Source organism: Scleropages formosus, chromosome 1 (assembly GCF_900964775.1).
Source record: "Scleropages formosus chromosome 1, fSclFor1.1, whole genome shotgun sequence".
Taxonomy (NCBI): Eukaryota; Metazoa; Chordata; class Actinopteri; order Osteoglossiformes; family Osteoglossidae; genus Scleropages; species Scleropages formosus.
This window is the reverse complement of record NC_041806.1, coordinates 35,452,641-35,459,778: the sequence shown is the minus strand read 5'-3', so window position 1 is coordinate 35,459,778 and position 7,138 is coordinate 35,452,641.

Genomic DNA, 7,138 nt, shown 5'->3' with positions numbered 1-7,138 from the left:
GATATTGATCTGGTCAGTTAAGTAGCAGAGGGGGTTAGTCAGTTTCAGCTGCTTTGATGTTAATGAAATTAACAACGTGCACTAGAGGGGCAACAATGAGACGACCCCCAAAACAGGAATGGTTTTACAGGTGGAGGCCACTGGCATTTTTTTCCCTCCTCATCTTTTCTGACTGTTTTTCGCTAGTTTTGCATTTGGCTAGGGTCAGTGTCACTACTGGTAGCATGAGGCGATACCTGGACCCTACAGAGGTTGCACAGGCAGTCCAACTCCTCCAGGATGGCACATCAATACGTGCCATTGCCAGAAGGTTTGCTGTGTCTCCCAGCACAGTCTCAAGAGCATGGAGGAGATTCCAGGAGACAGGCAGTTACTCTAGGAGAGCCGGACAGGGCCGTAGAAGGTCCTTAACCCATCAGCAGGACCGGTATCTGCTCCTTTGTGCAAGGAGGAACAGGATGAGCACTGCCAGAGCCCTACAAAATGACCTCCAGCAGGCCACTGGTGTGAATGTCTCTGACCAAACAATCAGAAACAGGCTTCATGAGGGTGGCCTGAGGGCCCGACGTCCTCTAGTGGGCCCTGTGCTCGCTGCCCGGCACCGTGGAGCTCAACTGGCATTTGCCATAGAACACCAGAATTGACAGGTCCGCCACTGGCGCCCTGTGCTTTTCACAGATGAGAGCAGGTTCCCCCTGAGCACATGCGACAGACGTGAAAGGGTCTGGAGAAGCTGTGGAGAACGTTATGCTGCCTGTAACACCATTCAGCATGACCGGTTTGGTGGTGGGTCAGTGATGGTCTGGGGAGGCATATCCATGGAGGGACACACAGACCTCTACAGGCTAGACAATGGCACCCTGACTGCCATTAGGTATCGGGATGAAATCCTTGGACCCATTGTCAGACCCTACGCTGGTGCAGTGGGTCCTGGGTTCCTCCTGGTGCACGACAATGCCCGGCCTCATGTGGCGAGAGTATGCAGGCGGTTCCTGGAGGATGAAGGAATTGATACCATTGAATGGCCCCCACGCTCGCCTGACCTAAATCCAATAGAACACCTCTGGGACGTTATTTTTCGGTCCATCCGACGCCGCCAGGTTGCACCTCAGACTGTCCAGGAGCTCAGTGATGCCCTGGTCCCGATCTGGGAGGGAATACCCCGGGACACCATCCGTCATCTCATTAGGAGCATGCCCCGACGTTGTCAGGCATGCATACAAGCACGTGGGGGCCATATAAACTACTGAGTAGCATTTTGAGTTGATACAATGAAATTTCAGCAAAATGGACTAGCCTGCCGCATCATTTTTTCACTTTGATTTTCGGGGTGTCCTTGAATTCAGCCCCCTGCAGGTTGATAATTTTCATTTCCATCAAACGACGTGGCATCCTTTCGTTCCTAACACATTACCCGGTCCATATCAGTATAGATATCCAGCATGATTTTTTTCCCCATTGAGATCTGATGTGTTTTCAAAGTGTTCCTTAAAGGAATAAAGATAGATGCTTCATTTGTTCATTCCATAGTTACATGCAGTACCTTGTTAACTTCCATAATGAACAGTCGAGACAAATAGGAACAAGTTGTTTACAACATTGCTGACACTTACGGAAAGCAAATTCATCAATAAACCACCACATAACTGCATTGTTTCTTGATTCCTTACTTTATTCCTATTGCTACAGAGGTCTGATTTTCCAGTGTTTTACTCATACATATCTAACCCTGAAATGGGGGTAAAATATTGATTTGTGAAATTGCGCAAAGGGATGTGTCAGAATGGCAAAAATAGAGCTGTTCATATGTAACTGTTCTTGATCTGCTGTCTACTGTGTGCTGCAGCTGTCATGCGTCATACTTTTCGGTGACACAAAGTGCATTTAAACAGCGTGACTCAGCTTTTTACTATTCCTCTATGAATTCTCCAAAAGCAGGGATTCTTAACCTGTTCACTCTCACACCTCACCTAACAGTGAACTTAATGTTTATATCTCCAGCCCTTCCCTACATTCATCAGTGAACCACTGGCAATAACTTTTCTGGGAGGCAAGCCCCGCAAGGTACGAAAACCTGAGCTAAAGTTTGTTTAAATGACAGGTAAACAGAAGCAAAGAAAAAACGGAATAAAAATAATAGCGGGAAAAAAAATCTCAGTATGTTCAAAAATTCCTAAGTCGACAGTCCGCTGTGCGCTATAACATTGCACCCCCTTCCAGGGCCTCCCCCATACGACATACTGTATGTGTCATTTACCTGTTCAACTCTGGATGATACAGTCATACTTTCTTTTCAATTTTTAAAGATGAACCTGGTGAGAATGCAAACACGTGAACATTCAGCTGCACTGGAGTTTCACACAAAGGGAACTATTTGCCGTTAGTGCTTTGTATTATTCCTAAAATAGAGGTCAACTATAGGCACAGTCATCCTGTTTCTTAACATGTTTTAGTGATGCCAAATGAAAATGCTTCTAAGGAGGCTACGGGACCCAATTCCCCAATCTAAATGTTTAATAATTCCAGGGAGTAACATGCCGCAAATTCCCACAATTCCCTAGAGAATGTAGCTTCTTTCTGTTTTGGCTCCGCGTGCTGCGCCAAATGTTCGGGATGCTTTGGAATGGCGAGGAGAGCACGTGGCCTGGGCACAGGTGTGTTCTAAATGATGTCACATAATAACTATGTATTGACATCTCGTTGTTGTGCACCCGTTTGCAAAGGTCCCTGAAGCGAAAAAAGATCGACCGGAATACGCGATCAGTCAAAACAACCAAAGTTATGTGTTATGCCCTATATGGTTGTCGCAGAGGTAAGACGTTGGATCAGCCTCTTTTATATACATTTTTGTGTATATATATACACACACACACACACAAACCCCATTTCCACAAAAGTCGGGATATTTTCTAAAAGGCAATAAAAACAAGAATCTGTGATTTATTAATTCTCTTGAACCTTTATTTAACTGAGAAAAGTACAAAGAAAAGATTTTCAGTGTTTTCACTGACCGACTTAATTGTATTTTCTATATATAAACAAATGTAGAATTTGATGCCTGCAACGCACTCAAAAAATGTTGGGACAAGGGCATGTTTACCACCATGTTACATCGCCTTTCCTTTTAATTACACTATTTAATCGTTTGGGAACTGAGGATACTAATTGTTGCAGTTTTGCAAGTGGAATTTTTGTCCATTCCTGCTCAATACAAGACTTCAGCTGCTCAACAGTACGTGGTTGCCATTGTCCCATTCTCGTCTTCATGAGGCACCATACATTTTCAACAGGAGACAGATCTGAACTACTGGCAGGCCAGTCAAGCACACACACTCTGTGACTACGAAGCCACGCTGTTGTAGCACGTGCAGCATGAGGCCTGGCATTATCTTGCTGAAATAACCGTGGACTTTCCAGGAGAAGACGTTGCCTTGATGGCAGTATATGTCTCTCTAAAATCCCAATGTACACCTCCGCGCCAATGGTGCCTTCGTGCAAATGCAAGTCACCCATGCCGTGGGCACTGACATACCCCCATACCATCACAGATGCTAGCTTTTGCACCTTTCGCTGATAACGGTCTGAATGGTCCTTTTCGTCTTTGGCACAGAGAACTCGACATCCGTTATTCCCAAAAAACAAGCTGAAACGTGGATTCATCTGACCACAGCACACATTTCCACTGCCTTTCGGTCCTTTTGAGATGAGCCCGGACCCAGAGAACTCAGCGGTGTTTCTGTATAGAATTGATGTATGACTTCCTCCTTGTGTAATAGAGTTTCAGGTTGCATTTCTGGATGCAGCGTCAGGCTGTGTTAAGTGACAACGGTTTTCCAAAGTACTGCCGAGCCCATGTGGTTATATTTATCACAGCAGCATGACGGTTTCTCATGCAATGTCGTCTGAGGGCTCGAAGGTCACGCACATTCATTAGTGGTTTCTGGCCTTGAGCTTTACACACTGAGATTTCTCTGGATTCCATGAATCTTTTCACGATATCATCTACTGTAGATAGTGAAAGACCTAAATTCTTTCCAATGTTCTCAAATGTTTTAAAATTCTTTTAACTGATTGACAGTTATGTCACAAAGTTTGGCACAAAGTGGTGAGCCACGACACATCCTTGCTTGCAAAGACGGTGCCTTTGGTGGATGCTCCTTTTGTACCAAATCATGATACCCTCACCTGTTACCAGTTAACCTGCTTATTGTGGAATCTTCCAAAACAGTGTTTCTTGAATACAGTATTATATGAACTTTTCACTCTCATTTTGCCTCTGCCCCAACTTTTTTTGAGTGTGTTGCAGGCATCAAACTCTAAATTGGTTTATATTTACAAAATACAATCAAGTTGGTCAGCCAAAATATTAAAAGTCATTTCTTTGTACTTTTGTCAGTTAAGTAAAGGTCCAAGATAATTTACAAATAACAGATTTTTTTTTCTTTTTTTGCATTTTAGAAAATATTCCAACTTTTGCAGAAATGGGGGTGTGTGTATATATATATATATATATATATATATATAATAGAAATATGTATTTCTTTTATATATATATATTAATGAAATTTTATTAATTGTGCTGTAACTTTGACCCTTTGTGTTCTTAAATATAACCTATAATCTATTCTTGAAAATAGCCGTCAAGCTTGTTTTTTTTTTTTTTTTACCAGCAAACTTGCTTCCTCATTTGTCAACACAGCTGCAGGTATTCAACCTCATGTAAAAAATATGTTAAGGCAGGTTCTGCAGAAGTTATTGAATATAGACTGTTGCCAACAAATTGCAAGCTCACTGCTCAGAAGCAGTGAAACGCGCAGTAAAGATTTTAGATACGTACCTATACTCCGGAAAATGTCCTGACTGCTAATTAAATGTAAGTTGATTTTGGTAGAAAGACAACAATGAAATAATGTTTTCGGAATCTGTCAGTCACACCCAGAAAACGTATTTAAAGGCGCCAATGTGGCTGTCATTGAAAGTAAAATACTGTACGGCTTGGAAACTTGGCAACAGGCTGCTGACACTGAACTGAGGGTTTCTCTCATTGTTATTAACCATTATTGAGGTGATGCCTTTGTCCAAAGCAATACAGAGCGATTTATCCATTCACACAGTAGGTTATTCTTACTCTTTGAATTCAGGGCAGCTGCCTTGACCAAGGACAGTCCAGGGCATCAAACTGGCAACCTTGTTACAACAAAACAACAATCCTTAGTACCAAGTACAGCACTGCCTGCTGCCCCGTATTCTTGTTGTCAAAGCAGAACAATCATGTGTATATTTATGAAAACACGTTTCATGCATTTGCGTCCCATTTATGCACACATGGCTGAGCTCTGTCGCATCTTGAAGCATCACTGCTTCACGGAGGCGAGAGCACAGTGCTCGGGGGTTGATCTCTTTGAGCTGATAACCGAAAACTCTTGTTGAACCAGGAGCCTGCAGATACAGAGCGGAACATCCAGAGCCACGTCTAGCCTCTAGCATCCACTTTTCACCTTACATAGCATTTCTCAGGTTCAATGGCCATTTGATGGGATACAGAGTGGTGCCAAGGTTCACTGGAGAGGAAAATAAATCCATACTGCTGTTAAAGTTGGCTATGCAGGTTACATTAAGTGAAAATTACTCAAGTGCTCTTTCATATAGACCTACAGAAAGTGTTAGCAAAATCTCTTTTTCTTTCCGAAATGTCTCCGTCACACGGAACCGAGGACACGGGGGCGGCTGGACTCAAGTGTAGAATCGGTCCTCAGGAACCAAGGGATCGGGCAAGTTCTCGTTGTCGGGGACGGGCGAAAAGTCGGTCGATCGGCGGTCAGAGTGAGAGCGAGGAGCCAAGGATGTGGTCAGGGGACGAGGCGAAGGGTCGAAAGCTGGGAAATGGAGACAGGAAGCAAGGGACGCAGAAGACCTAGACATCGCGCGGGAGGGACGGTTGTCTCGGCGAGATTCCGCGAGCGTATGGGAGCTGAGGAGGGTCTTTTAAAGGCGAGCGCTCAGTCAGGTGCTTGATTGGTGTTAGGTGCTGTCGATTATGGTGCGGGTGTGAACGTGACAGTCTCCGGTTTGCTAATAGTGTTCCGGATTTCCCAACACCGTCTTAGAATGAATTCAAACCTTTTTAATACTACAGCATACTAGTTAGTTTACAGATAATTCTATCTATCTCTAGTGGTCTTTACAACAGGAAAAGTGTTTTTGGCTTTTAATCCCGCGCTATTTTAAGGGCATATTATTAAGGATATGAGGCAGTGTGTATCACTGCTGAAATGATTGACATAGTTCCCAAAAGAACGTACGTGGGCTTGGAATAAAGTCGCTGTTTATTACAGCAAAGTCAACCTGCTGTTTGTATTTATGAAAATTCTTTGTGAGCATCCAAGGTAAATCCAAGTAAAAGCCTTATTGACTAGTCGGGGAGAAACATCCACTCGGGTGTGACCTTGGGAACCTGACGTGAAGGCCTGGGCAGGCCTCGCGCACACATCGCGCGCATTTTTCCTCTCTTTGTGTATGCAGGTGTCACTCAGAACACAGACGATTAATTACATTCAGGGACGAAACCGTTTCGTGTGGCATTTCCAGCTCATCGCCGAGGAATCCGGAGGCGCACACACACCCAGAGAGCCGTACCGCTCCTGTCCCGTCGTTACCTCAGCGTCGCCTCGGCCGGGGCACGGAGCGCCACTAGTAGCAGTAGCCAACCTACAGCATTTCGCACATTCTCGCAGCCCGCTTCTCTCGTAACAAATCATGCGTTGTAATGTAAAGTCGCGGAAATATAAGCAGTCTAGCAGCTTTCCCAAGACACCACTTTACAGAGTAAGTAAGGTCGCTGTACTTGCGCTGCTTGTGAGACTACTTGCGCTCTCGCTATTTCCTCCTCCGAGTCGCTTATTTAAATTCAACGCAGGCAGGTAACGCAGAAGATCATGCGCAGCGCTCAATCGGCGAACGCTGGACGCAGCGGATGGCGAAAACAAGCGCTGCCGGGGAAGCCTGCGCGTTCACGTCTCTGAACACTAGGGGGCGCCAACCCCGCCCCTGGCGGCGGGCTCGCGCCGCGCGGAACTCGGAGCCTCCGCAGTGCCGCGCGCTGCAATGCACTCCGAACCGTGCCCGGCGCTCCCCCAGC